Here is a 21,968-nt window from a genome sequence, read left to right as displayed (position 1 = left end):
GCTAATATAATTTGTTTTTTTTGATTAACACACAGGCAAAAACTCATATCAACTGGACTAACCAAACCAGAAAAAAATTAATAGTGATAGCTAACATTTATTGAATATATGCTATGTGCTAGACACTGTGCTGAGATTTAGTTATCCCATTTAATCTTCGCAAAGCTCTATGAGATAGATTCCATTGCTTTCCACATTTTACATAGGAAGAAACTGGACTTGGAGAGGTTTAGTAACTTACCTAAGTTTACAAAGCCAGTGAGTAGCAGAGCCAGATTGCAAACCCAGGTTGTCTGACTTTGTCTAGACTCTATGCTTTTACTACTATGGGAAATACTAAAGCTTATATGCATGCTCTGCTTACATATTCAAGGTCATATTAGCCCTATCTGTGAAAGAAGGTGGCTCCTTAATAGTGATGGCTAATATTTATAAGGAGCTTACTATATGCCAGGCATTAACTTAAGCACTTTTATATGTACAGAGGGTGCCAATAAAAATGCATGCACATTTTAAGAAAGGGAAAAACTGTATTAAAATTGTAATACTCAATATATACCAATAACAAAAGATGAATACAAGTCACGTTTGACTTCTGCAATTACAAGAGGTGCTCAAATTGGTTACCATCAGTGTAATTTTAATAGTTTTTTTTTCCTTTCTGAAAATGTGTATACATATTTTTGGCACCCTCTGTATTAACGCATTTATTTCACACAATTGTATAATTATCAATCCATTGTACAGGTGACAACACTGAGATACAGAGAGGTTAAGTAATTTCCCCAAGATCACACAGCTAAAAAGTTGGAGTACCAGTGTATGAACCCACATTATTTGGAGCCACAATTTGTGTTCTTAAATTCCACAGCATAATGCCTCTGTCGTGGTGTATAAACACTGAGTCATGAGCTACATCTTTTCACAATGCCCTTCCCCAAGGTTATAAGACAACTTCGACCTGGACTACACAGTTGATATTTCTGGAAGCTGGGTTGTGAGTGTGCAACATGGATAGTTCCTTTAAAAATGAAAACAACTGGTCAGTACTAAAACTTGCTGAGAAAACTTGTTTACATCATTATGAATTAACTGGAGGAAATTGTTAACAGATTTCCCATGATATTTTAGAGATATTGATCATTTTCAAGGCAGAGCTAGAGTTATTCTCTGCAGATTTTATAATTGCACATATCCATTGTAAAGTAGGAGGTATACAGTTGTGTCTGAGAAAGGACCTGGAGCTCTGGAGTATATAAGCAAGCAAATTATCCTAGAATAAATTGCACATTTCTCTTTACTGTGAAACTTTTTGGAAACTATAAACTGTAAGTAGGGCATCGAAGTGGTAGCTGTAATAGTGATTTATTGGTCCAACAGCTCTTTGCTGTTTGGCTAGAGGGGAAGTCCTTTGGTGGCATTTGTTGCTTTAGTCATGGATTGGTTTGATTACTTCAGACACCCACTGAAGTAAACAAAAATAGTACGTGGGGTGAGGAATAACATCCCAGAAATAACATCTAGGGAAATCTCACAGAACTCAAGACAGGAGGAAAGTCAAGCCTTGTACGGACAGAATATGGGAAATGGAGTATTCCTAATGCTTCTAGTCTGATTCCTGTATTGTATTCTGAATGTGGTGGTATATTTGCCCAGCACAATACATAAAATGCTTCAGCCTATATGATCTCAGTTCATCCTTACTGCTGTGAAAAGTAGGATCATTATCCCCATTTAGAAGGTGAATAAACTGAGGCTTACAGAAGTTAATGGCCCAGAATTTTGGAGCTAAACAGTAGCAGATCTGGGACAGGGAATTCAGGACTTTTAGCATCATATCCCGTGTTTGTTGCACTTCCCCAATAACTTCCTATTTGACCATGATCATGAGAGGTTTAATTCAAGGGAATACGAGTATATCAGAAAACCATACAGTGTACTTACATATCAACTTTCTAATTTTGAAAAATAAAGTAAAATCAGGACTCTAGCTTCACTTTCTTTGGTAATTTCACCATTTCTATGAAATGAGCTGCACTTGGGGAAAATATTTGCAATTCAGAGGTGCCTACTCTTCATGAAGCAAGAGCTGCAAGGTTTTAGGGTGTGTGTGTGGGGGACATACTTGATTTCTTCTGCAGAAGTCAACTTTTGCTAATATATTTGACCATAGACTGGAAAAAAGTGAGCATGGTGTTGAACTGGCCAACAAGAAGAATGACAAACAGTGTCAACTTGTTACAATGTTCGAGTACATTTCATGAACATACACTACTGTTTATTACCACAGACAGACCTATTTATGGTTTTGGAGCTGCATTTAACAACATGGGCAGTGACCCCAAACAAAAATGGCCAACTCTTCAAAGTAGCATAATATGGTTATAAGAGCCCACGCTTTAGACTCAGGTCTCTCTGCGTTAGCGCTCTAGCTCAGTTAATTAGTAAGTTACCGACTTTCTGTAGGTTGCTTACTTTCTCTAAGCCTCAGTTTCCTCCTGGATGTAATGGCGCCAATCATAGTGACTTTGCATAGCTGTTGTGGATATCGTATGTAAGTAAAACACCTACCACAGATACCGGGTCCGTGGTAGGCTCTTGTTAAATGATAGCCATCTTTTTATTATCTGGAGAATCAATCAGTTCCAAAATTACCTTAATCCTTAACAATTTAAACAGATTACAAGCCTCATTTAGTATCACTCTTAAAGGCTAACTTAACCACATGCAATGCTGGAGTAATTGGTTTGACACTGTCTTTATGCTTGTCTATTGGCTTAGAAAACCAAGATCGAAAGCCCAAGTCATGAACTGTCTGATGCTACAAAGCCAGATTGTGTTGCTGTTCTTTTTGAAGCAAGTTTTAGTGTCAGTAGAATCTTGACCTGTTCTTTTTGGGTCTCTCTCTCTCTCTCTCTCTCTCTCCTATATCGAGTACTGCAGGATTTAGCTAATACCTTGAATTTAGTGTGAAGGGTGGGCCCAGTAGAGAAATTGCCTAAGGAATTCATGCTATTTATAAGGCATTAGTGTGAATCATCTGCTCATGACAGATACTGTCTGTGAGGAAAATGTCCTTGGTTCTTATCAAAAAGCATACCACTCCTTAAATTCCATTTTACAAATGTACAATGAGTACTTGATAGCAACCAAGTATGGTTGTAACAGCATAAGGCCACATTGCATGAACCACAACTAGAAATTGTCTTATTGGCAATATTGGTTAGAATCTATGTCTAAAAGCTAGAATTCATCTTTATATTATAAAAGAAAAGAAAAAAAACTATGAAAGTTTTCTCTCCAGCATCTTAAATGGATACCTCACCACCCACATCCAAGGGGGCTGGTAGCTCCTAATCTCAGGAAATTGTTTCAGGAATTGTCTCCTACCATTTTCTGACTCCCACCAAACACTCTACTTCCCAGTCTTCTTTGAAACAGCACATCTAGATTGTTCCTCTCTTGCTTGCCCCTCTGATTGACTGCGTTTTACATTCTCTTCTCAGCTTTCTGATCTGGCCTTCCTTTTGAATGCTAAATTTAGGAGAACAAGACAAAAAATGATAGGGAATATTTTTATTCCAACTGTAAGTATTTGCTAGTTGCTACGGATCTGGACCAAAGTGGGTTCAAGTTTTTATAATTAAAGCTCAGACCATGTGGCATATAAAATCTGAATGTGTTGTGTGGATTTGGAAAATCAAGCAGGCTGCACCTTGGGTGTATTGCTTAACTGCTCATCGCCTCTGTTTCTGTATGTGTAAAATTCCTGCCATAGTTCCCAAGGTGCTCTTCCCAATTGACAAGAACAGACATTAGAGTCTTCTGTCGTTGGCGTTTTGAATATATTTCCTTAGTATCCTGAACCACAAAATAGAGGAAGCCTAAATCCTTTGTTAGCCCCTGCTTTTAAAGTTGATTTGTAATTAAGCCCACAAGATACATCCTCAATAATACAAAAGCAGGATCAAAAAAGGTACCTCATTCCTGCTTAAAGTACTGTGATAGCCAAGGGGGAGACGAGTGATAAGACTGCTTGGAAACTCTGGGGTTCAATGTTGGTGAATTGTTGATTTTTTTTTTCTCTAGTTTCCTGCTACAATGATTTGGTACAAGGTCAGTGCAGAGCAGTTCTGCAGCAAGAAGAGATGTCTTGGTTACAGCCCTCTTGCCCCTAACAGTTATTTTTAAAAACTTCTGTGGAACATAGTAATAATTTAAGAGACTTCACTGCAGAATATCTGATATACTTTCAGGATTTTAAAATCTATTTTACCATTCTGAATGTTACTTAACAAAATCACATACTGAGGCCTATTGTGGAGAGAATGGAAAATATGTAAACCGATGACCTACACTTTAATATCTTCCAATATGCATACAAGTTTCTTAATTTTGGTTAGCCACCTACCTTTAAAATTCTATATATATAGTGAAAGTTCTGTTAAATCTTTTATAATATAAAATAGCTAAAATATATAACTAGTGTGATTCTAATTATATGTATCTTTAGAATTATTGCGTATTTTGCAGTATGTGAAGCCAGCTGAGCCTACATAAGAAAATTACCACGTTTACTAATTGTCCCCTTTGCTCATACAAGAAAGCATGCTCATCACTTAGACCCCTATAGAAAAAGAAAATCAGGTAGTAATATTTATACCATTTCTTTCAAATTTTTTGAAAAGAAAGCAAAAACTTCTTGCATGGGTAAATTATTTTTCTGTGACCATCTAAAGTTTTTGTCAGATAATAGATATGGGTCTTATGAGAAACTTATGCTTAAGGGAGTCCTTTAATTCACAGGCAGGTTTAGCTATTTGTATTGTAACATCTAGGGGGATAACGCTTGAAATCCTGTCTTTTTTTTAGAGAGAAGGATACAGGGCAGGTGTGAAACTGGACAGATAGCAGTTCAAAAGGGGAATTAAATGCTTTGGTATCTTGATAATATTATCTGTCATACAAAGTATTATGGGAAAACTGGAGCACTATTGCGATGTGGACTGAAAATAAATATTGGGTTTTGTCATTTTTGAAAAAAACATTCTTTGGTTTGAAAATAGCTCATTGTAGGTTTTATCCAGTTAGTGGTTAATACTTCTTTGGAGAAATAACATTGGGTTTTTTTGTTTGTTTGTTTTGTTTGTTTTTTTTAAGTCTGACTGCTCATTACAATCAAACTATATTTGTTGATTTGATTATTAACTCGAAATTACATGTCAGTATTATCAAAGTCATAAAAGTTATTTGGACAAAACAATGTGGAAAGGACTGCAGAGAAGGAAGGGAATTTCTTTTAGTAGATTACCTGTAATGCATGGTAATATCAACACAGTAAAAGAGCGAAATACATGAACAAATTGAGATGTATAGTTCTCTGAATAAACATTCAGTTTTAGTACCAATGACTCCATGGAGTCAAGTTTTAGTTTAGTGGTTTAGCCACAGTGTTCCCATTAACACAGTGAGAGTTGGGTTGTTAATTACTCATGTATGTTGCTAAAGAATAACCCTTAGAACTCTACAAATTAAAAACAAAATGTATACTGAACACATTGGCAATGACAAGATCTTTGACCCTTTAGTTTTCATTAGATTGTCCAGTGCCTTTTTTGAAAATTGTGAAATGTATCATCTATCCCAAGGAGAGAAGAAAATACATATGTACAGCATAAAGAATAGTTATAAACTGGACATCCTTTTACGTACACCAGGTTAAAACATAAAACACTGCCATTACCACTGACATCTTCTGCTGTCCCTTCATGATTATATTCCTTGCTGAATCCCACCCCTGTTATACCATTGAGTCTTATGTGGTTATTCCCTTGTGTTTTTTTGTTTGTTTTGTTTTATGGTGTTGCCACCTATGTATGTTTTTCTATACAATATGCAATTTCATATTCTTTGCTTTTGAACTCGTCATAAATTGAGTGATTCTATGTACATTCTTTTGTTTCTTGCCTTTTCTTCCCAACACTGTGTTTTTCAGATAAATTCATGTTAAAATGCAGAGTCACAATATCCATTGCTGCATAATAATCCCTAATAAATATATCAAAATAATCCCTTTGGATAAATATATCACAGTTTTACCATTTTGAGTTATTTCTAGTTTTTTTTTTTCTTTTGCTATTATAAATAATGCTGTTATAAACATTTTGTGCATGTCTCCTGTTTACTTGGGTGATATACTGAATAAGGGCTTTCTAAAGATGTCTGCATCCTAATTCACAGAACCTATGAATGTGTTACCTATGTAACAAACGGGATTTTGAAGATGAGATTAAGCTAAGGATTTTACTATGAGATTATTCTGGATTATCTGTATGGGCCCAATATAGTCACAAGGCTCCTTATAATGGGGAGGTAGGAGGTTCAGAGTTAGAGAGAGATTGAAAGATGCTGTGCTGCTTTGAAGTGTGTTTGAAGATGGAGGGCTGGCCATGAACCAAGGAATGCAGAGGGCCTACAGAAGCTATTATAGAAAAAGCAAGGGAATTAATTCTCCCCTAGAGCCTCCAGAGGGAACACAGCCCTGCTGACCTTGATTTTAGGACTTTTGACCTGAATTGAAGAGAATAAATTCATGTTGTTTTAAGGCACTACATTTGTGGTAAATTTTTACAACAGCAATTCTTTGGAGTATATGAGTATATGTTAGGAGTAGAATTATTAGGTCATAGGTTATGCATATGTCAAATTTACTATTAATGACAAACTGTTTTTCAAAGGATCGCTGCACCAATTACACTCCTTCCAGCAATATGTGTTGGTTTCTGTTATTCCACATTCCTGCTAACATTTGATATTGTCAGACTTTTTAGTTTTTGCCAGTCTGGTGTGTTGAAAATTGTATCTCATTGTCATTTTAATTTGTGTTTTCCTGGTCATAAAAGAGGTCAGTTAATCACTCCACTCACCAGGAGATGGTGACATAATTAGCATAATTTACCCAATTTTTAAAAACAACACATAAAATCATGCACAATGTTGAACCACTTCAGGAACTTCTTTTCAAAATTATGTAAACTTTCCCAGTATTAAAAAACTCCTCAAAAAATGCATGATAATACTAAACTTCAAAATCAACTTTGGAAAAGTAGGGCGTTATTTTCTAATTTCGGCTTTAAGTGGTTTTTTTTAACCTTTTTAGAAAATATGGTGGAGAGTATGTTGGGAGGGTAGAGACAAAGGAGTTTCCAGTTGATGGAGTCAAGATATCTGAAAATACAGAAGTAAAATAAAGGAAAAACTTTAAGAGCAAGAATATATTATAAATATATTTATTTATATTTCAACAATATGAACAGGTGAGTAGTTCTTGTATCAGTTTCTCCTGTGGGAGAGAGATGTTCATGAAAAATACTAGTTTATAAAATCTTCTGTAGAATAGTATTGACTGCCTCCAATGAGTACTAACTTGTACTAAAACAGTAACATAAGAGTCCAGTTACTTTCTCAAAGTTTACTCATTCTATCATTGAGATACCCCGTTTTCTGAATATGTTCAAGATCACCTCCTTGATCTGCCAACAGAATTATGTTGCTGTTGTATTTTAGCAGATTGAAATATTCTATTTTTGTTAAATATGTGTATTAATTCCTCTTTATGTACTTTGAAAGCCCCCTTTTCATCAAAATCCATGAAGTTGAACACTACTTTGACATTTAGATGATAAAACTAGATACATTCTCATATCCTTCCTTGAATATGACATCAGATTCTTCCATAATTTTTTTAGATTTAGCTTTTGATAAGCCTTGTGCACCAAGTAAATTATGTAACTTAGTGTACTATTCTACTATATAAGGGTACTTCTCTTCTCTGGAATAAGATCAACTTCAACAGCATAACATTTTTTTCTAGTTGAATATCTTTTTCGACATTTATTTGTAACCAGTTTTCAGTTTTCAATGATATTATGACATGTTGGGCACTTTTTCCCTTGGTATCTACTTAATGACATATCAAAGTCTGTTATCTGAAGTATGGCAGCTTCTCCTTTGACAAGACCACAGATAATTTAATCTACCTTTGTAGAGTTCTTGATGCGAACTGAATGTTTCTGGAATTTTGGCATCATTTTTCACAAAGACAACAGACTCTTGATAAATCGTTTCTTAGCTATCTGAGATTCATCTCAAAGATCTTGATATTCTGTGTGTCTTTCTCTTCTAAGAGAATTCGTTTTAGGCCAGCACCACCACAGCCACCAGGGCACAAACTCTGGCACATCCTACTGAGCCTACTCTCTCCATAGCCACCTCATTTGCCACCCAACCAGGAAAAGAAGAGGCCAGGTATAGTGGGCAGCAAGCCCTGCATGCACATACTCCATGATAAGCCCTGCGAATATCCCCTTGATCATCTTTTCATATGTTTCTATTATTTGTGTTTCCTTTTCTATGAAATGCTTGTTCATGTCAATTGCCCATTTTTCCTACTGAACATGCCTTCTCTTGTTGATTTGTAAGAGTTCTTTATATATCTTCTGAACCCTAACCCCCTTACTGGTTACATATATTGCAAATATCTTCTCTGTTGCTTGATTTTCATTCTTATTGCTGAGCTCAAGTTCTTAATTTTAATACAGTTTAATTTATCGATCTTCTCATTTAACTTTGCATTATTTGCTTGCTTAATAAACAAGAGGTTATAAAGAAAAATATTCTATATAACTATATATTATAATATTTTATAATTTGGTGTTTCCTATCAAGTATCTAATCTAATTTCAATTCATTTTTGTAGAAGAGTGTAGGCTAAGGATACAACTTCATTTTTTTTCTATTTGAATAAACAATTGATCTAGTGTCATTAATTGAGTAGTTCATCTTTCCTCATGATCTGTAATGTCTGCTTTTGTCATAAATCCATTTTCCATATAAGCACGGCTTGCTTACTAGGCTCTCTATTCTTCCTTTGTCTGTTAGTCTATGCCTGCACCAGTATCACACTGCTTTGATTTCCATAGCTTATAGTAAGTCTTGATATCTAAAAGGGGAATCTCAACCCTACCCCACACCTTGTTTTTCTATAGGAATGTCTTAGCTTTTGTTGGCCCTTTATTCTTTCATGTAAATTTTATAATCAGCTTGTGAGTTTTACATGTACATACACACTCTGATAGAATTCTATTGGAATTACACTGAATTATAGATCTATTTGGATAGAATTTTGATATGCTTTATGATATTCAGTCTTCCTACCCAATAATATGATAGATCTTCCAGTTTATTTAATCTTCTTTAATGTCTTTCAATAAAGCTTTTTAGTTTTCTCTGTAGAGGCTACACATTGTTTTATCCTAGGTATTTAAAATTGTTTATTACTAGTTTAAATGGTGTCTTCAAAAAAATTTCATTTTTAGCCAATTGTGTTGGTATCTATAAATGCAATTTACGTTTGTGTATTGATTTTGAATCTAACACCCCTTATTAATTTAAATATTTACTTTTAAAAATCCTTTTCCCACATGACATAGATACCTAAAAGTAAATTTTAAGAAAAAGGAAATTAGTATTTACTAAGTTCCTACTATGTGTCAAATTGTTGACATAGGTTGTTTCACTTAATCCTATAACTATTTTATTGCTTATTTTCCTCAATAAACATTTATTAAATAATCCCTATGTGTTAAGCTTTTCCTTTTTTGAGATTTTCTGTGTAAGCAATCATATCATCTGCAAATAATGAAGGTTTTGTTTCTTTCTTTCCAATTCTTTACCTTTTATTTCTTTTTCTTGCTTTACTGTGCAAAGACAGACATCCAGTACAATACAGAATGAGACTGATGAAAACAGGCTACCTTATTTTGAACCCGATCTTAGAAAGGATACTTTCAAAGTTTCATTGTTAAATATGAGGTTTCTGGGATGTTTTTGAAATGCCCTTTATTAGGTTAAGAAAGTGCCTTCTATTCCCAATTTGCTAAGGAGGTTGTTCCTGTTATTTTTAAAATCACAAATAGATGTAGAATTTTATCCAATTTTTTCTGCCTCTATTAAGATACAATTTTTTTCACCTTAAACTGTTAATGTGGCGAATTACTTTAATTAATCTTCTCATGACAAGACAAACTATAATTCCTAGGAAATACCAATTTGTTCATAATAAATTATCCTTTATGTACATTGTCTGATTTGTTTTATAAAAATATTTATTTTTAGAATTTTTGCATCTATATTCATTCATAAGTGAGACTGGCCTATATTTTTCTTGTGATACTCTTGTTTGGTTTTGAAAGCAAAGTTATATCACAAATGAAATTAAAATTGCCCAATGCGCGAATGTTTTATAGAATTTCCTAGAATCCATCTGGGATGTGTGTGTGTGTGTGTGTGTGTGTGTGTGTGTGTGTGTGTGTGTGTGTTTAATGGGACTATTTTAAACTACTGATTCAATTTCTTTAAATCTTATAGGAGTTTTTATGTTCTCCATTTTTTTAAAATGTTGGTTTTTGTATCTATTTATTTCATCTACGTTTTCAAAGTTAGAGGCACAAAGTTGTTCATAACATCTTATCTCTGTAGTAACTATAGTTTTGCCCCTTTTTATCTTGATTTAAAAAAAAATTTCATGTCACTCTCTTTTTCTCCTTTGATTATTCTCTCTAGAGATTTATATATTTTTATTATTTTTTGACCATTTTCTTCATTATATGTTTATTTTCTTTCTTATTAACTTCTCCTCTTATTTTCTTTCATCTTAGTTTATTTTGCTGTTCTTTTTTTTCTAATTCTTTATGATTGTATTATAACTTTATCAAGTTGAATTTTTCTTTTTTTTCTAATGTAAGCATTTAAAACTAAACCTTTAAGAACCTCTTTAACTGTGTCCTGCAGTTTTGATACATAACATTTATATAACCAACCTGGTATTTTTCTAAATTTCTGGGTGTCTTTTTCTTTTTTATTGGGGAATATTGGGGAACAGTGTGTTTTTCCAGGATGTCAAGTCGTTGTTTTAATCTAGTTGTGGGAGGCACAGCTCACTGGCCTAAGTGGGGCTCGAACCAGAGACCTTGGTGTTATAAGCACCGCACTCCAACCACTGAGCCAACCAGCTGCCCAATGGCGGCTCAACTCCAAGCTCAAGCCATTGTTTTCAATCTAGTTGTGGAGGGTGCAGCTCACTGGCCCATGTGGGAATTGAACTGGCAACTTTGTTATTAAGAGCTCCCGCTCTAACCAACTGAGCCATCCGGCCACCCTTGTCTTGGTTTTTTTGATTGCTAGGTTGTCCAGAAGTATATCTTAAATTTTTAAATATTTTGTTTCTCTAGTTATATTTTTTATTGTTTCTAACTGAAGTGCATTGAGGTTAAATGATAATGTTTCACATGATAGCAATTATTTGACGTGGTGATTTCAAATTGGCTCGCTTGATGATCTAACTTGTAGTCAATTTTCATAAGTGTTCAATGTCAACTTGACCATTATGGTGTAGTGTGCAGACAGATATATTGGATGTACTTGTATATGAGCATGTTGATGGGTGGGTTATGGTAGGAGAGACAGTACCCAATGATGCCTATAAGATCTTTCTTTTTAAGTAAGGCAGAGGGACTAGGACTCTGAAGTTTTAAGTTGGCATTTCCATAGATATTAGAAGTCTGTTATTACTCAGTATAAAGCAGCATGTGGGTGTCTTATAGACTTGAGCAGCCCAGGTGTGGGGACAGAGTCCCAGAGAGCAGTTTCCAGGCTTTCGGCCTCATGTGGAAAGGTGCTGGCTCAGATATTAGATGGCCATTAGCTGTAAGCAGATGGCCACCCGCTGTGGCTGGGTGGCCATCAGCTGTAACCAGTTAGCCATTAGCCACTAATATAACTGCCATGGCTATGCAAGGGGGTTGGTTGGTTGGTTGGCTGGTTAGCAGAGAAGCGGATGGCAGATTGCAGATCATGTTGATCCTACTTCCTGTGTCTCGCCTGGCTGCCAGAGAGTGAGGATGCAGGAAGACCCCCTGTTGGGGTATTGGCAGATGTTTGCTTTTATGTCTTGACCAGCCACCATGGAGAATATAGTGATATGACTCCCCTGTCTGTGGCTCCATTGTTGTTCCTTTTTGGCCTCACCATATTCTGCGTTCTTGTGCGGAGATTGGGACCAGAGACCCTGCATGACACCACGATGTGTTGTGGTTTCTGCTTCTGTTGTTCCAGCCTGTGCAGATCCTAAACTATGAAAGAATGGTAGTTGGTTAAACTAATTGCTCATTTTATTGAAACAGCTCACAAGTGAATTGAGATTTATAGAATGAGTCTTGACTCTGTTGTTTCTATGAGTGAGTATCCAATCTTTCTAACCTAGCAAAACCCAGTCATTAAAAACATGAATGGTGTAACTGGCTAGCTCTGCCAACGGCTTGATCTGGTTTATAAAAAGGCCATTGTACCATTCTGTCAGCTGGCCAAGGAATATCTGGAATAAAGCAGCAGGCAGGAGATCAGTTCCAGGAGGGTCTAACCAATCCTATCCAAGGTAGAAGACAAGGCTATCAAAATTTAGGCTGACTCAGTTCTCCAGTGTGTCTGTCTAGAAGGTTCCTACTTACAAGCATTTTGTAGAAAGCATTTTGGTGCTTTATGCAGGAAAAGGTACCCAGGATGCTGAGTCCATTCCTGTGTCTATCCAGACTATTCACTAATACTTTCTGCGGATGGAAATAATCCTCTGAAAGACCTAACCACATGTTTATACCTTCAGTTTGATACATCACTCATCGTCTCAAATTGGAGGGCTGCAGATTCATGCCTCCTTTGTTTTATGGAGCATGATGTGGCATATAACTTCTGGAGGGAATGCAAGTACTCTCAGCACTGCTGCTTATTTGCAGTCAAGCTTGGGTAAGCACCAGTGAAATGGAGTGCCTCACCTAGGGACAGGACAGAAAGGCTTTAGGGACACAATAGGTTTTGGTGGGGAAGGGAATGTGTATGGAACCAGCCAGCCCCAGGGATCCATCCAGAAGGTCCTAGTCCTCTTCCCTATGGATGATGCCTGATCTTTTCTAACCTGGGCTTTCAGTGGTTGAACATACTCTTATATGGCTGGAAGATTGGGTCTTATTATTTTCTTCCAAACTTACATCTACTGGTTCAATAGTTTGTTGAGAATTTTTTTCAGGAACTAATATCAGTTCAGGATAATAGTTTTTTATTTCTAGTATTCACCCTTTTGGAAAATCAGGATGTTTTCCAGCATTAAATATGCTATGCCACTTAAGATGTTGTGATATTTAGCAATGAAATGTAGAGGTTAGAGTCAGAGAGTTGAATAATCCATCCATTTCGCATATCCAAAACTTGCCCAGCTGTAGTATCTTGGCAATCTTTTTGTTTTTTGTTCTCTGTGATTTTCAGATGTGCCAAATTTCTTTGGCATTCTCTGTAGCAATTCAATTGGACTTGATTTTTATGATAAAGAGTTTTATAGTCAATATGATAATGCTTACAAAAAATAAGAGGGCCATTTATACTGCGGCCATGTCCTGTCAAAAGTATGGAATGCTATGCTGTCTATTTTTTACACATTTATATTATTTATTAAGATTGACCCACCTCCATCTTGGCAGTTATCATTTTATAAATCTTGCCTCTATTTTATTGGCAATCCAATAGTATAACGACTTCTGTCTTTTTGGAGGACACTTTTGAAGCTATAGTGCTGTCCTGGATACTAATGCCATCACCTCAAGGTAACTATGCTAATTAGTAATGCTTTCTAAACTTCTTTCTTCATATAATTTTCTCATGTCATGACAAAATCACTTATACCATGGACAATAGTAATCTATAACACTTTTTCAGTGGTAGTAGGGATAAACCATAATATAATCAATTTCCTGTTGAATATTTAGGTATTTGTCCATTTTTCCTTATAATAAATTCCTAGAAATGAAATGAGTGTATTGATGAATATGAAAGTTTTAAAGGTTTTTTCACTTATTGCCAAATTGTTCTCCATATGTGTCACACTCATTTGTATCTCACCAGCAATGTATAAAAGTAGACTTTTTACAAAAACTTTCAATAGTGCTAAATATCTTGACATCTTAAACTCTTAAATATTTGCCAAATATATAGGAAAAACTATATCTGTTGTTCTAATTTGACAGTTTCCACATTTTATAGCCCATCATAATTTTTTCTTATTCCTATTAATTGCTCATTTTTTTTCTCATTAATTTGTAAGAATTATGTATGTTAAGGATTTAACACTTTGTTAGTCATGTGTATTTAAAAATGTTTCTAATTTTATTTTACTCTTAATTCTGTTTGAATTAAATTTTGAATTTAAAATTAAAAGTTAAAATTTTTATTAGTCAAATCTATCTTTTCCTTTATGCTTCTTTCCTTTGCTCTTATGTGTTGAAAGACTCCACTTGTGTCTTTCTTACATTCTTTAATTATTTTATTTTTGATTTTTAACTTTTTAAATAATAAAAATGTTTTAATATAATTTTCAAGTAAGTAAATGATTTATTTTGTTGTTTATAATGTCATTATTCATTCTGCTACTGAAAACTTTTGACCATTTGCACTTCTGATAAAAACCTTAACTGTAATAGAACAAATGAAACAAATGGAATTAATCTTACATTTATTGATTACTTTGGTTAAAGGTTTGGTGAAAAAAGCCAACATTTGAACATAAGACTGTTGACTTTTCTGAGTGCAAATTTAGGATTCACTTTATAATATATGGGATATATGCATTCTCATAATATTGACAGTTAATATTCGAACTTTTTTTTCTCCTAGTATTTCATGTTAAAATAAAAAATATGCCTTGGCAGGGTTTGAGCAAATGTTCTATTCTACTTTTGCAATTCATCAAGAGATTAGTATATTTAACTCCTTATTCTGCTTGAAATTAATTTTGATGTATGATGTGAGATAAAAATCTTATTTTTCCAAATGTGTAATTAATTTAATAATTTCTAACTGATTTGAAATGCTATTCTTATGATTAACTAAATATACTTATCCACATACATATATACATATATATATATATATATATATATATATAGCTTTCTATTTTCTTTTATCAATTTTTCTATTTTTAGAATAGTATCTTACTGTTTTAATTATTGTAGTTTTGAGGTCTGTTTAAATATCACGTAGCCACTGCATTTTTATTGTCATGTTCTCCCAAGATAAAATCATTTCAAATATTTTTAAAAACACATTTTATTTTAAAATGTGCTTTCAAATGCTTTAGAACTTTTAGAAGACTTTAAGCAAAACTTTAAAATTATTTTTTAACATTTGTCAAACTTTTGTCAAAGAGAAACAGTAACTTCCACATATAACAATAAAACCTAAATAAAATATGTAATTAAGATATAATATGTACACTATGAAACTAGAAATGATGATTTCTAGATATTTGCCATAATGTGGGAAAGGTCAGGACCTGATTGATATAGCTGCTTACAAATCAATTACATTTTGGGGCTACTTTTCAGATTGTCATAATTGACCACAGTGGGAAGAGTATAAAAGGCTTTCTGTTGGAGGTCGTCTTTGTTAGTTTTTGTTGTTGTTGTTGTTTCCGGTTACAGTTAACATACGATATTATTTTATATTAGTTTTAGGTATACAGCATAGTGGTTAGACATTTATATAATTTGTGCAGTGATCTCCCTGATTAGTCTAGTACCCACTTGGCACTATTCATAGTTATTGTAACATTATTGACTATATTCTCTATGCTGTACTTCACATCCCCGTGACTATTTTGTAACTACCAATTTGTATTTCTTAACCCCTTCACCTTTGTCACCCAGCTCCCCAACCCCCCTCCCCTCTGGCAAGTTCTTGTTAGGTTTTAACAAAGGGATGAGACAGAGTCTCTAGTCACAGTGTGTCACTGTTACATCCATTCTCCTAACCCAGACCTGGCTTTCTACACATTACTGTCGTGACCTTGGCTTTCTCTGTATTCCCTGGTTCCTGACTGTTTGGCATCTGAACCACAACTCCCTGCTGACCATCTCTTGTCCATATTCACCTTCCTGGTCCATTGCAGCTCTTAGATGGCCCCACTGTGACAGAAGAAAGATGCCTCTGGCTCGCTGACTCTTCCCACAGCTCTCTCTCTTCATGTACTGCTCTTTTCTCAGACATTTTAACTTCACACAGGAAAGCTTTTAGAACATGAAGTTGCATTTTAACTACTTAGAATATATCTGCACTCAACTATACAGAGGGTGCCAAAAAAATGTACACACATTTTAAGAAAGGGAAAAAGACTATTAAAATTGTGATGCTCAATATACACAGATAACGAAAGATGAACAGAAGTAACATTTGACTTCTGCAATTACAATAGGTGCTCAAAGTAGTTACCATCAGCATCCAGACACTTCTGATTACGGCGAACTACTGCTTGAGAAACGTTGACCAAAGTATCCACTTGTATGCATTTTTTTGGTGTCCCCGGTATATCTGTAATAGATATCTGTGTTATCTATTAAAGAAGTTTAAGAATTCATCATTTTCTTTTGTACCACCTCACCTGCAACTTTGGTTTCAACTGTGCTGTGGTTCTTCCATTTTCCTGTGTCTTTTGCCTTGAGATGTATTTGTATTTATGATAAAAAGGATAAATAATAATAGTAATGGTGCCAACAATAAGACAGGACCAAAGAAAAGTGTCAACCAAGAAAGGAAGAGCAAACAAATAAGTTCAGCAAACCAAGTTTATTTTAGCAACACAACTAAAGGGTGAATAATCACCCAAGCAGCTTGTTAATAACAACGGCTGTTTTGAAACCTCATATTAAATTCTTTTATGGTGTCTGTTAACCACTAATTCAGTTTGGAAGACTTAAATGAATGTGTGCCCATTAAGCATTTGCCAAATAGAGCTGACCTGTACGTATTAACAAACTGCTCCACTGCCTACCGTACTTCCATAAAAGAGTGAAGTTTCAAAACGTATATTATTTTGCAACATTCTGCACTATTTATAAAAAACTCTACAAGTATTTTCTGAAAGAGTTCAGAGAGACAAGATTTTGGGTTAATGTAGAGTAATGACATTCTGTGAATACGTATTAAGAACAACAATAATAATTGTGCACTTTTCCTCAGCAAGTATTCAATTAAGAGGCCCAAAGCATTAGCTATCTATTTACCATATGCCATGTCTTTGTGTTTATGCAATGTAATCTCAAGCCTTCCATCAATTCCAAACAGTTTGTTATCCTCCTTTGTATGGAGAAAAGCAGAATGGTACATTTCAAATCATTAAAGACTAATCAAAATTTTTAAGAGCTTAGCATTCCAAGCATTTTCTGGAAAATAAGTGATGTTTATGGTAAATCATAAATGTAAGGAGATGCTTTTATGAATTGGAACTAAATGTGTGTTACTAATTGATGTTCCAATAAAAGCAATTTTCTTTTAAGCTTCAGACAGTTTGGCAATCTCTTGGTTCAAATTTCAGGGGTTTATTCATTTTATATTTCATATTTCCATTACCTTCTCAACATTGCAACTCCACAAGGTATTTGAAAGAAGATGTAGATGAAATGTGGGACTGAATTTGGTCTCCAAACATTCCTTTGCAGGGTGGGGGGTGGCCGTGGGGGGTGGCTAGTAGAGAGCTGGGGAAGGTATGCAGGCCCAGTACTTTAAGTGTTCAGCAAAAGTGGATGGAAAACAAAACAAAACAGAAGCTAACAAACAAACTTGTCATTAAAGTTCTAAAGCAGTGGTTTACAATCTGTTTCCCTAGAGGCTTTGGATTTATTAATTGTTCTCTGATTCAGTGGTTCTTAACTCAGACTAACAGCCGGAAGTCAGATCTCCTACATAGCCCCTCCTTCTGCCAACTATGATTTAATTGGCTAGGGTATCATTAGTTATCTAAAGCTCCACAAGTGATTCCAGGGTTAGCAATGGTTGCCAACCACTGTTCTATACCTATGAATACCTAACAGTGTCTGCAGATGAAATAAGTACCATAAATAGACACATATCTTGTATCACCGTTCCTCTATAGCTTATGGACACAATAGCTCAGACAAAAATTCATTAAACATTTCGTGGAATTAATAGGGGCCTTTTGCATTTGCATGTTTCCACATCTGTATGGTCTAAAAACGTAATTACTATCATGTGGTCAGACTTGAAGAGTTTAATCATCTCAGCTGTGTAGGACCCAAGATAGAGTTGAGATTGTGGTTAAAACAATCACTCTTATAGGTTAAATGGTGCTCAAGACTAATTCTTGGCTTAATCCATGAGTACTGGAAAATTTTACTATAAAATGTTGGGAAGAGAAACCTTAAATGAAGAAAAGAGACTGCTAGCTTCGGCAACATATATACTGAAATTGGAGCAATTCAGAGATTAGCATGGCCCCGGCGCAAGGATGACACACATATTCATGAAGCGTTCCATATTTATAAAAAAAAGAAAATACAGAGAGGATAAAAGAGAATTTATGTAATTCATCCTTGCTATGAATCTGAGTCCTGGATAAGACCTGTGGCTCTGGCTCCTGCCTTGGGGAGCCTTGAGTGGCTTCTCTGAGAAAGTGAAAAAGAAGAAAGGATAGATTCCCTTTTGCTTTGAGGCTTCTTATGTGCCTCTAAAATATGTCCCTTTGGGGTTGGCTGGGATTGAGTGCAGTAAACATAGCCCTTTTCTCGAGGACCTGAAAGTTCCGACTGCAGAAATTGATTCTTTCTACAAACTTAATGAACCTTGTGGGTGGCACCCATTTTATGGGTGTGCTCTGTGGCATCACATTCAACTCAGGAACTTGCAGGAGAGGCTACAAGTGCAAGATCCTGGGTCAGAAATGTATGCAATTACTGTTCTCTATGCAGCAGGCACAGTTCCATTGCTAAAAAGTAAAAATTGCTCTTGCTCTTTTGACTTTGTCTTTTTAAATATTAAACATCATAGCTAGTGTCTCATGCAAAATATAGGTTTGCACAAAAGGTACTGAGAAGATCCCTGTACTTCTCAAGAGCACTTATACTTAAAATATCTGAGATAGGAAAATATTATCACATAAAAACGCTCGAAGCAAGAGGAGTCTACCACAATCATAAGAAACTCATTCCAGATTTTAACAACCTTATTAAAGAAGCCCTTACTTTAATTTATTAGAAATCTCTCCTGTTATACATCATTTCTTGTTCTTTTGTCTTAGGGGAGATGAATAAAAATTGGACACCATTCTCCGTGTGATATTTCATTACAAACCTAGAGGCATTTATTAACAGTTTCCCATTCAAGTTTCCATTTTCAGCAATAAATGGGCTCAGTGTTTCTACCTTCTTGTTGGTTCTGTTTTCTCCTTATTTGGCCTTCTGTGAAGTGTTGCTGGTGAGTGTGGTAAACTCCTGAAGACCTCAGGTTGAAAGTTATTGAGTAGAATCCCTCATCCTTACCTAAACCGTCTCTACTTGCCATTTCAAGTTAGTCTCCTGAAATCATCTATATCTATCTATCATCTATCTATCTATCTATCTATCTATCTATCTATCTATCTATCTGTAATTATTATTATCATATATAATGTATATATAATATATATGTATTCTAATATATATTATATATGTATATATATATATACATAATATTTCTTTATGTATCTCATACTACTTTGGGGGCAGTACCACCATGTGGTTGGCCCACACTCAGCTGAACCTCAAACTATCCACATGGAACTTACATTCCCCAGTCAGAATCTGTCCCTCCTCGTGTTCCTCAATTAGTGATCACTCCACCACTCATCCAGGTACCCGCACCAGATACATGGAGTCATGTCTTCTCAAACTTTAAAAAACTTTCACGAAACTAATCAGCAAGTTCTGTTGATTCTGCCTCCTAAGTATCTTTTAACTCAGCCCATTTTCCATCACCCCTACCAGCACTAACCACTATCCCAGTCCGGAGAGAGTTTGTCTCTCACCTGGATCTTTTGCTTTCAACCCAGTCTTTACACATAAGCCAGAGTGTTTTTTCTAAAATGAATCATTAGTCATATTACTACCACTCACTTTCTTAAAACCCTCTGGTGACCCCCCCCCTTCCTCTACGATAAATTAGCAATTCTAAACCTGGTTACCAGGCACCCCTTCAGCAACGTCCAGCTGGTCTTTTCTGTCACATCGCTAATTTCCCTTGAGAGCCATCTTCATCTTCTTTTAATTTCTCAAATTTACCAGCTTCCAGTTGCTAGTGTTGGATGCTGTCCCGTCTTCGGACACCGATCCTTTCGGTATAAGCTTAAACATTTCACTTTCTTTGGGAGATTTTTTTTCTGACCTTGGAGTAGATGTGGCCCCTGGCCCTGTGTTCCACAGTGCCTTAAGTTTTTCCCCTATTCCAGTCATTTGTGTCCATTGCTTGGCTAGCAAAATCTACTTTTTGCTATCTTCTGTTTTTAAACTTTCATTTCATCAGATTAATGTGTCCCTTCATCTCATTATTTCCCTAGTTATTTTCATCTCCTACAATTAATTTATACCTCCATTATGGGCTCAGCTTTCTTTATTTTTTAAAATTGGAAAATTAATCTAGAGATTGTTACATATTAGGAAAGCGTGCAATTGTATCACTCTTCTGACCTTCCCTTAGATGGATTATATCAAGTTTTGAGTTAATTTATGAGAATTACCCCATTAGTACTGTAATGAAGCCATGGACAAAGCATGTTTTAAGATGCATTGTTAAAAAAACAAACAAACAAAAAATCCCCACTAAGACTTAATAAAACAAATCTTCTCAACTTTTAAATTAGAAGATTAGCACTTGCCACATATATCAACATAATTGTTTTTTCTCTTCGAGTTACAAGTTTATCAGATAGGTGCAGAGAGTTGGAGAATGTTTTTGTGCCCCGTGGTCATGCTGATTTGTTCTATTGTTTTCGTGTGGCTTTGGATATTTTAACAAATAATTCTCCCACAGTCTTGGTGGTTGGTCTACTCAGAATTGGACTCTGGTGGATTAGTCCCTTCCCCAGAGATGAAGACTATCACAAAGGGCAGACCAGGCAGGCCAGGCCTACTCCAGTGTGGATTTTCAAGTCCATTCTAATATGGTTCACCCACTGATATGCGACTACCAGAATTTGTACCACTCTCCTTATTCTTTCACAATTTAAGGCTTTCCTTATTAATGGATTTTATTGATTTCACTAGTGACTAAGCTCTTTATTATTTAGGAAAATTATTCTCATATGACAATGACCTATGAGCATATAAAAAATGCCAATGCCTACCATTGGTTAATTCAGTTTGGGATGCAACTCACCTTGTTTAATAAATGGATTTATCAACCTTCTTGACTTTCTTTATATGTAGACTTTGACCTGCATCTCAATCTCCCTATTCCAGTAAATGGCACTTCCATTTATACAGTTTCTCAAATTAAAGCCTGAGATTCATTCTTCTTTCTCTAGTCCCCCATGCCCAACCAATCATCTGTCAGGAAGTACTGTAAACTCAACTTCCAACATGTCCATCTACTTCTTACCTCCATTGCCTTTCTCCTAACCCAGACCATCCTCTCACCTTACCTGGACCACTGAAATGTCCTGACTGGATTTGCCTATTCCAATCCTGTGTCATCTTCCACATCTTAATTTTTTAAAAAAAGGTCCTAAAATTTTTATTATAAAATGTTTCAAACATTTAAACAAGAATAGGTCATCAAGGTTTATAAAATCTTAACATTGTACTATATTTGCTTTACATTTTTTTTAAGGGTACACCCGGGTTTATTTTGACAATTATATATACCCATAAAACACATAGTTTTTTTGTTTTTATTTTCTTTTTTATTATAACATGTTTTATTAGTTTCAGGTGCACAAAACAATGTAATAGTTAGACATTTATCATTTATATCCCTCACACAGTGACAACACCCCTCCCCCCATCCACTACCCCTCTGACATCGCACACAGCCATTACATTTCC

General features: G+C 35.1%; 1 protein-coding gene, 1 non-coding gene and 1 pseudogene across 4 annotated transcripts in view; 2 read left to right on the top strand and 1 right to left on the bottom strand.

The window, feature by feature from the left end:
• Positions 1 to 21,968, top strand: part of PDE11A (phosphodiesterase 11A) — a 326,658-nt gene that overhangs the window by 18,941 nt on the left and 285,749 nt on the right. The window lies entirely within an intron of this gene.
• Positions 7,377 to 8,262, bottom strand: LOC109451250 (cytosolic 5'-nucleotidase 3A pseudogene; annotated as a pseudogene).
• On the top strand, positions 18,332 to 18,435 carry LOC141568029 (U6 spliceosomal RNA). The gene has a single exon (XR_012491045.1). It is a non-coding gene; the product is annotated as a U6 spliceosomal RNA (small nuclear RNA).

This window comes from Rhinolophus sinicus, chromosome 17, assembly GCF_057876585.1.
Source record: "Rhinolophus sinicus isolate RSI-liver-muscle chromosome 17, RSI-T2T, whole genome shotgun sequence".
Lineage (NCBI taxonomy): Eukaryota > Metazoa > Chordata > Mammalia > Chiroptera > Rhinolophidae > Rhinolophus > Rhinolophus sinicus.
This window is presented reverse-complemented; position numbering and strand designations above follow the sequence as displayed.